We start from the raw sequence: 10158 nt of genomic DNA on the forward strand, positions 1-10158 counted from the left end.
GAAGGATAGCATTTTGCAAACAGTGGGTAATTAATGGAGCTCTGCAGTTAAGAGGTAGAGGTGTGGGGTTCTATTTTTAAAAAGGACTGGGTTGCAGGTACATGCAAACAAGAACTGGTCCAGGCTGAGGGCCGCTGGTGTTTCTGTAAATGGAGGTCACTGCACACAATGCTGTTGATGTCTCACCATACCTCCTCCCTCCCCATGGTTCTAAGTCCTTCCTCCAGCCTGTCCAGGGGTTCAGTCCAAACCACAGCTTTGCCTCTTCATGGCTGCAGATCTGTGTGTTTGCTTTCTGCCTCCCCTCTCTCCAAAACGATTACCCCCTCGGGAGTGTGCCTTTTTGTCCTCCATTTTTAGTTCTTTTTCTCTGGACGATTCGTCGTTCAGTAGATGCTGGCTTTTGTACTGGTTTAAGAAGGTCCCACATCCCACGTGGCTCCAGGTCATAGTTTCTCATTCCTCCCCCATCCCACAGTTTGCTGCCCCCTTAAAATAAAAATTACATGCAGCTTGGTGAATGGTATCTCCTTGAGCTAGTTTCATCATAGAAAGAAGGGCAGATGTGAGGCAAGCATACTCATTGTAGGGGGGAAGTTTGGATGTTTGACATTAAGAAATTCAACTATAAATAACAAAGGCAATGCAAATGGTAAAGGCTGCTGAAAAAATTGAGGTGTCTGTGTTTTCATTTCCCTTTTTTTTTTCCCCACTCACTAATTTTTGATAGGGGTTCTGTGCGCCCACATCCAGGGCATGCCTTAAAATTCTGAAATAGATTAAGTGAAGTTTGCAAAATGTCTTATATTACAGATAATGCCATATGCTTCAGTTCAATGTAAGACTTCATTTTGCTTGGTGAACTCTAAAGCCTGGTCTTGCATCATGGGAGTTCTACTGTCAAGGACTGTGGCACATGTATATTACATACATGTTTATGTATGCATGAAGTGCTACACTTTTTTGTACCAACATGTTCATTGATCCATTTCACTCTTCGTTAGGCTAGTTTGAAGGGAAAATTTCAGAGAGAGAAGGTCGAATGTACTGTAATTTAACAAAAGTCAATCACGGCTTGCCTTTTAGTATTGGTGTAGCCAAAGTTTGCTTTAACAAATGTGACTGGTTTGGCCACACTGTAATGGCTGTTTAACATTTTGTGGAGACATTTGCATACCACACATACAAGCAGTTGTTTTTTCTCAGGGATAGATGAGCAATCTCTGGCAGTTCAGAGTAAGGGAACGTGCCCCTCCAAGGGTCTGTCCTACATATGCAGTGGTAGCAAACACACTTCCATACCTGCTGCGCAGCACTGCTTTGCATAACAAACTGCCTCTGGGTGGCTATGTAGAGGGAAAAGCCGTTCTCTTGCTCCGGGTCAGAAAGGGGGAGCAGGCCTGGTGCTCTCTCTTGCTCGCAGGGCTTGCAGATCTGCTTCACCGCAGTCCCTTTCTGTATAAATGTACTACTTTTACAGGAGACTTTCCTCTGCTACTGAGAAAGCCCAGCAATGATGTGGGACACACTAGTATCATTGTAATATGGTAATGAGATTGACATCACTTACCTTCTGGCATGTGTGGCTGGGAACAAATGAGAGGGAAATTAAATTTTTAGTAATTTAATTTAAAAGGAAATAAATCACTTTGGTCTTCATATCAGGATATACAAAAGAATGAGATCTTTCCCCACCTAGGAGGGCTAGCCATATTCAATATGAAGATTTTCCTGCGTGCTTCCAAAAGGTGCAGGGCAAAAGCAGGGTAGCAGGCCCTTAATCCCTTTACTCATCACTAGGTGGGTCTTCATGAGCTACCTGGCTGGGCATCTTCACGCCTAAGCCCTCTGGAGAGCACTCTAGAGTATGTACCTACCATAAAAGCCCACTCACAGATCAGCTGCTGCTCTCAACTCTCTTAATTTCCATGTGCAGGAGTCTGAGAATACATGTTTCCAAATAAGAAAGCTGACACAAAGTTAAGGAGGAAGGTAAAATGCTACAGGTGTTTGAGGCTGTGCAAGTTGGCAAGTCATTGACTACACAGATAACATTTAAATATTTAATTAGACATCTAATAAGTATTTGCAGTGAAACTGATTTCCTTCTGTAAGCAGCTTTCTGCATGCTAATGGCTGACAAGGAACCAGCTTTACCAGATCAAATTCTACATCCTTCCATTCGTAACTATTTTGTTTTCTTAACATCTTGTTCAACTATAAATTGTCTTATCTTGACTCTGTTTATGCTATTACTTTTATGGATCATCAGCAAGACCATGAAAATATATATTAATGAGTAATTTCCGTATATTTCGGCTGGTAGGTACTTTCCTGCTCACTCCTATTTGGTCAAACAGACAACTGGATTAAATGTAATGCCTTATTTGCTTAATATTATTTATAAAAAATCCCACTAACTTGACCATTCAAATTCAGTGAGACAATTCTTCTCTGAAGACCCTATTACCCATTCTGTGTCAGCTTGTGAACCCACAAATTGTAGTTGCAGGCACACTGGGCCAGATCAAGTATGAGTATTATCCATGCCTACCTTAATTCCTAGAGCAGAACAAAGGCCTTTAGGAAAGTGAATGGAGTTTCAATTTACCACCACACCTTTGCCCACTTGACTGGGGACTGGACATGCTACCTTGGTGCTGTGGTGTCCTGGAACAGTCAGAACCATATACAGTGCTGTAAAACTGATTTACCTTATTTACTGTAATATGTTTGATTACTGCATCAGATAAAGCGGATTATAAGGTAATAAAGAAGTAAGAGTGTTCTCTGTGCTGAATTGTATCACTCCACCTTCCTTTTACCCGTAAGAACACCAGTTGGCTGAAAGTCTGACATCCTGTTATGATACGGAACTTTACTGACGGTATTTCTTGCACAAACAATAGTGGAATTGCCATGTAATAATACACGTTACTGATCTGTAAAGTTAGAAGTATTGTTTGCATTTAAACAATGTACAATCTCTACACTGCTGTTTGTGTTAACCAGATCGCTTGCAACAAATACTTGACTTAAAACAAGCCATTGTCAACTTAGAGATTAGTATTCAGTGTGTGCCAAAAACTTGAGTGATACATTTTGAGTGGCAGAATAAGAAATTAATCACTGGATCTTGCTAAAAATAATACTTTAAAACAATTTGAGTTAAAGGCGTTTTGTTCATTACCGAAATTAAAGAATATTAAATGTCTTTGTATTTTGATTGGAAGTATCGGACAAAATGTAATAAGCTATCATTCTGGAAATTCTGCAAGAAAAGCACTTCCCACAATGTTTCTATCCTGCTTACAGACCTGCCCCAAAGCCTACTTCAGAATGCTCTGGACTACATCCATATTTCTATGGACGAAACAGTGCCAGGGACCATTCTTTGACTTAATTATTTTACGATTTTTCAGTTCAAAGTAAGTTGAGGGCTGTGTCGCAGCCCACCAGAATGAGATTTTCCTGTCATGAAACTGACAAAATGACATTCATTTCCAGCGCTGTGAGATGTGGTGGGGAGGCATGCAGGAGCACTGGCGGGTTAGGAAGTCTGCTGGGATTCCCTTGGAGGCCTGCACTGTGGTTGGAGTGAAACATCAGTCTTGTCCATATTGCTCCTTAGAAATAGCTCTTGGCCAGTGTTACTCTGTAAACCTTGCCCAGAGATTTTCTCAAGGAATGCTACTTGGCATGGACATAAATCACACCAATGAGTGTGCTAATAATTAGTCAGCCTCCCATACTTAAATGTACTTTCTGGCCCTGATTTATGTATAGAAATGGCCTTGTAAAACCTACTTAAGCACTTAAGAAAAATACATCTCTCTTATTCTTGTTACTGATATATTTCTGTATAGATAAGTATATTTCTGATTATTTTTCGTATGCATGCACCTTAAAAGTTAGCCAGTGCAAATATTTTCTCTGTCAAATCCTACCATAATAATAAAATAATAAATTCTCAAATAATAAATTCTCTAATAAAAGATGCATTTCAGAACAGCTTGAGGTGTAGCCAACACTTGCAGATACATTCTTTTGTTTGCCTGTCTCGTACCTGTTCTTGGCAAAAGCAAAGAGGTTCAGGGGACTGTTGTCAGCTAAAATGAGATTCAAAGTAATGCTGCTGTAAAGTATTATTCTTGTATAATGGTATTTCTGTGAGAGTTGATAGAAGATTTTAGTTGGCTTATGTTTAATAAAAATGCTGGAATTAAATTGGAAATTATCCTGTTAAATTAGTAGAAATACCCACATTGTTATCTGGCATCTGTGATAAGAGATGAGGTATTGTTCAGTAAGAATTAGAATGCAGAACTAACTCTTCGTCTACTTTGCAATCATTAATTGTTTAATTCTTTCAATCCTTTTGAATTGATACTGCATTTTTAGTTCCTTTAGAATTGTTTTTCTTCTCTTTTTCTAATCAGGAAGAATTCTCTACTCTTTATATGTAAAGAGACAAAGCTATTTTTACAAAGTCTGTTGTTAAGTTTCTAGCTAGGGAAGAATAGGGAGGAAAGACATTCCATTTTACTGTTAATATGATAGCAGTAACAACAACAGAAGTTTACCTCTGTACAGAATTCAGAATTAATTCCTAGGAAAAAAGCAGAGTAAGTAGCTATAATGAAGAAACAAGGCGATCGTTTGAAGGGTTCAATACTGCTTGATTTATTAGTAAGACACCAATACATACTGTGAAGTGAGCTCTATTTTAGCGTGTGAGAAAACAGGCGTTATTAAATTTTTTTCTTTTACAGAAAATCATTGGCTTAGTGTACGAGATAGTGCAGTTGTTTGTTTTCCACACTACAAAGTGTTACATTTGCCAGTCTAGTTATTTCATTGCAGACCTTTGTTGTATTTCTTCTACACATCTATTTCTGGTAACAATACTAGCAGGGTGACAGTTTCTCATTTTGAGGTAATAGCTCGACCTAGTGATGGCAAAGAGCAGCTGCAGTCATATGTTAGAATAGTTTCTCAGTCTTTTATAAACCAAAGACCATCTAACTTTCTTTTAAAAAAAAAAAAGATCCTCATGCAGTGTTCAATAATTGTTATTCTTCTTCCTCTATTGTTCTTAATTGTATTTAGGAGAGCATATATGTGCATTTAAGCACATTTCACTGGATGCTTTTTATGTCTTCCGGACACGAATCACAAAATTAAATAAAGTGCTTTAAAAGACATCAGCACAACTGATGTGTGTCAAAATAACTTTATTAGAATTACATCCAGTTATTTCAGCTGAAAAATACATTTCAATGTATTTTAAGTCTGTTATATATGTTCAAGAGTGAATTTAGTTGTTACAGCTTTATACCAGCTAAACGTGTCTCTTACAGCAGAATTTAGCTGTATTCTAGATTAAAAGGATCTTGTTTGTATTAAACAAAACATCTATTGAACTGCACAAAATCTCACAATGGGCAAATTACAATGAAAAAGTGAAGTGAAGATTGTAATTTGCAGTTAATCCTGCTATATTGACTACAACAGTTAGTTTAAATGCTAATTCAGCTGACACCTAATCTTTCTTACTGTATTAAAAAGAACCAGAATTTAAATTAGTTCTACCATTATGGCTCTAAAAACTCTAGAGAATTATTCCACTTTATGTTACAGAATCAATATCAGACAACAATTTTTCTTTCTTATTCTGCAAGTGGTTAAAAAAAGCATACATAATAGTTCTTCGGTTTTGTGGGTTTTTTTCCCTCTCCCCCTCCTCAGGAAGAGAATAAATTACACTGGATTCCTTCTCATTAGCCAAGACCACTATTCAGTTAAAGTCAGCAATGTTTCATTCCTCTGTGGTCTTGGGCCTACTGACAATAGAGCCATTGGTATGCCATATGCCATGCCTGCAATGTGCACTGTATGGCCAACAGCTCTTTCAACAACCCTTTCTTGTCTGTGCTAAGAAACACGGGGGATAATAGAAGGGCTGGGATGTTAAAAAAAGGATGCAGCAGTAGTGCAAAATGCTTAGGCTTTTGTGGAGGCAATAACAAATCACCTTACTTTGTGTTCTCTCTCGCTGCTGCACTAGACGTGCCTTCCTAGTACTTTACTGAAGTTTGGAATGCCCGGGCTCTAGAAAAGATTTTCTTCTAATGCTTCAGTGCTGTGACCTCTAACTCCGAGGCCAGAGCAAGTCTTATTTGTTTTGAAGCTTAACATAATTAAGTAGAAAGAAAAGAAAAAGGATTAAATAAGAGAGACTATAGCAATAGGAACTCCCAGTGAGAGACAACTACTTTTTATACCATGAGAGAGAGGATTTTGTCTGGAGGAGAGACAAGTAGTCTGCATGTCCTTTAAATGTCTTCCAAAGAAAAAGAAAAGACCAGAGAGGAGCAAAAGAAAAATAAAGATATTCAAAATTATAGGAACAACCAGCTCCGTTAGGTCGGTAAGTTCTTTAAAAGCTGCCAGCTCAAAGTTCTCTGGCATGTGGTGCAGTCCCACTGGGTAAAAGGCAGACTAAGTGATACAAACGGGAGCCTATTTTGCTTCAAGCTACAGATCTCCAAACAGCTTTTGAATTTGACAGTTTCTCTTTTCACTTTTTTTTTCCCCACTCAGATACGGGGATTAAAGGATGGTTCTGCCTGAGATCTTGAGTGCAAGTACTCAAACTTTAAGAGCACAGTGTTACTATCCTCCTGGGGAAGGAAAACCAAAATAAGAAAAAGCCTTTGCTCCCTGCATATGCATATCCCTGACATAAAACCAAACATTTCAGATGTCAGATCTGTTACCAGAACACCTGGCACTACAACTATTGCCTGGTGAATGTACAGGTATCCAACACACCTTTATATTTGTAAAGATAGCCAGGGTATGAGATACATTATTTATGTCAACCCATGTGACTGGGGAGGAGGAACTGATCTCCACCTTCCCCTGAGACCTGCCCACCACTGTCTCTCCCAGTGTGTGATGGGCTGCCAATGCCACCATGGTACAAGGATGTTTCTGTGTGGCTCCATTAGGAGAAACGACCTTCTGCTTTCAAGCTCAGTCCCCATCCTACAAAATATACTAGGCTGCTGCCAAAAGAGCATTTGCTGTTTGCCACTTGATTTTCTGTTCTCACTACAATGGTGGATCATGGAGCAATGTCTGTTTAAAGTCAGTCTTTCCTGGCACAAATGAAGCTGTGCACTAACTCCCTGCCCCAAGAATCACATTAGATACTGTCCTGGTTTCAGCTGGGATAGAGTTAACTGTCTTCCTAGTAGCTGGTACAGTGCTATGTTTTGAGTTCAGTATGTGAAGAATGTTGATAACACTGATGTCTTCAGTTGTTGCTCAGTAGTGTTTAGACTAATGTCAAGGATTTTTCAGCTTCTCATGCCCAGCCAGGGAGAAAGCTGGAGGGGCACAAGAAGTTGGCACAGGACACAGCCAGGGCAGCTGACCCAAACTGGCCAACGGGGTATTCCATACCATGTGACGTCCCATCCAGTATAGGAACGGGGAAGTGGGGGCGGGGAATCGCCGCTCAGGGACTGGCTGGGTGTCGGTCGGCGGGTGGTGAGCAATTGCACTGCGCATCATTTGTACATTCCAATCCTTTCATTATTGCTGTTGTCATTTTGTTAGTGTTATCATTATCGTTATTAGTTTCTTCTTTTCTGTTCTATTAAACCGTTCTTATCTCAACTCACGGGTTTTGCTTCTTTTCCCGATTTTCTCCCCCATCCCACTGGGTGGGGGGGAGTGAGTGAGCGGCTGCGTGGTGTTTAGTTGCTGGCTGGGGTTAAACCACGACAGATACTTATTAGTGTGCATTCAGGAATAGAAGATGTAAACATATAAAGTATAGTACACAGACTTCAACACCAAAGTAATTTGTAGATGCTGACAAACACAAACAAATGAGTAGTAGCATATTCCATTCAGTTGGGCCTGTGATGATGTGTAGCAAAGTTTTTTGCAGCAAATACGTATAGGAAAAAAATTCAAGCTGGAAAATACAGGGTTCTTGGTGATCTGTGCCCAGCTTACATCATGAACATTCAGTCACTGGGAGTTGGGAAAAGGATAGTTTGAGGCATCTGGAAACTTGAAGACGCCTATTCCCATGACTCCATTACTACACAAGTTAAGATTGGAGAAGGAAAAGAAAAGTACTGCTATTGCAATTCCAGATGTGTTCAAGGCCAGATGAAGAATAGTTGTCCCAAGCTAAAAATGGATACTGGATGCAAAGGGAGTCATGAGAGTGTAGACAAGATACATCCCTCTCCTTCCCACAGCCCAAATCTACCATTTTTCAAAAATAGAAAGTGTTTCAGCATTATCCTTACTATCCCTCAAATTGTTGGTGATGAAGCATCTTTAACGGTCTGTGACTACGTAGATGTTCTGGCAGGGTGCAGAATGCGTGTGTTACACTGCTACTCACTAGCAACTGCCATGCAAAGGGCGGGTGCAAGGCTGAGCTGAGGCACATCAATGGAATTTCTGATGTTTTACAGTCCTGCCCATCGTAATGACCTGGTCCATGAATCCACTCATGGCAACCTTCACCATCAATAAAGGGTGTTCAACTCCTATCCGAGAAACTGCAGAGTACGTCATCACTGTGAGAGAAACAGACCTTCACTGTATGTCTCTCTTAATCACAGCCTCTGGCTTCTCAACTTTCCCTTCAGTTCTGCCTCCTCTCCAAATGGATTTCATGGATCTCGCACAACTCACACATTTCCAGTATTCCAGGCATGCTGGTGACACCACATCCGATGGATGCAGCAAAGGTATTCATCTTTAGTGGGGAAAAATGAGGAGCACAGAGCAGTTACGAGCAATGCTCAACTGAGAGTTGAGCTGACAGTGACCAGCTTAGTGTAACAGTCCTGCAGCGGCAACAGTTTATTCTACATTGTACTCATTTACCTGTTCACTTTGACCTTTCATTTACCCGTTGCCTTCAGAGAAACCTCTTAGCCTTTCATTTCAGCTGATCAGAAACAAAACTAATCCAAGTACTTCTTAATTAATTAATTATTAGGAATTTTTTTACAGTGTTTTTCAGCCATTCTTAAATGGCTTTAGCCTGTGGCCAGATGGTTACTCTCAGGTACTAAACAGATGATACAACAAAGTAGAAAGTCTCTTAACTACTCATGGCACCCGGTACTTATGTTCAAACCTGTTCTCTCCACCCACCTAGCATCAACTTAAATTCCTCTCAGCAAAAATGGAGGGAAAAATCAGCTTTGAAGGAGTATAGTGGAGAAGAAAATGCTTTGGAAAAACTATTATACATAGTAATGTCTGCAGGAAGGAGAAAACCGAGAGGGAAGATATGACTGAGAAGAGCAGAGCTGTGAGACTGGGGTGTAATTACATGTAGTGCTGTCTGCAGATAAGCTGAAATATTGGATACTGAAGAACGACACTTAATGTAAAGGGACTGTAACAGGCTACTTGGCAATAGTAGAGAAAAGGCTAGAAAAGGACAGGGAGGTATCAGTTACTACCTATGCTACTGTAACTATCAAACAGTAACATTGCCAGTGTTTAAAAACAGACCGTATGTGGTATTTCTGCCATTAGTCCCATATATAACATCATCAACTCCATTAAAATAGGGGATTAAACATGGAAGACATAGTAAAATGCAGCAGTTATCCCCAGTTTTTAGAAGTGGTAGTAAAGGGGAGGATAAATATGTGGCTGTTACCCAGCATGCCCTAAGGATGCAGACATTAATGAGGACTTAAGAGGTTTCACTCTTCCCTGGCTGTGCTTGCCCAGCCTTACCAGGCCACTTTCTGCAAGTTACTTCTCATCCTCCCTGCTTCAGCTTCTCCATGAAAAGATCCTTAGTTTACCAAATGGTTTGTGACTTACTATCATAAAGCACTGTATGAGCTCTAGTTATGAACCAGGAATTGCTCATAAAATGAAAATGTCCAGACAACAATTTAAGCCTAAGCAGACTTATCCAAAACTCTTTTCTCTGCGTGGAGAAAAGAAGATGTAAAGAAAGCTGTTTACAAAAGTCTCTGACAAAAAAACCCAAAACCAAAACAACCTAGGTTAATACAATGTTTGTCTGTTATTTCTTGTAGTTTTTAAAAATGCAGAGTTTGTGACGTTTAGATCTCTGGAAAAAAAGCAAGATAT

The sequence above is a fragment of the Harpia harpyja genome, chromosome 1 (assembly GCF_026419915.1).
Source record: "Harpia harpyja isolate bHarHar1 chromosome 1, bHarHar1 primary haplotype, whole genome shotgun sequence".
Lineage (NCBI taxonomy): Eukaryota > Metazoa > Chordata > Aves > Accipitriformes > Accipitridae > Harpia > Harpia harpyja.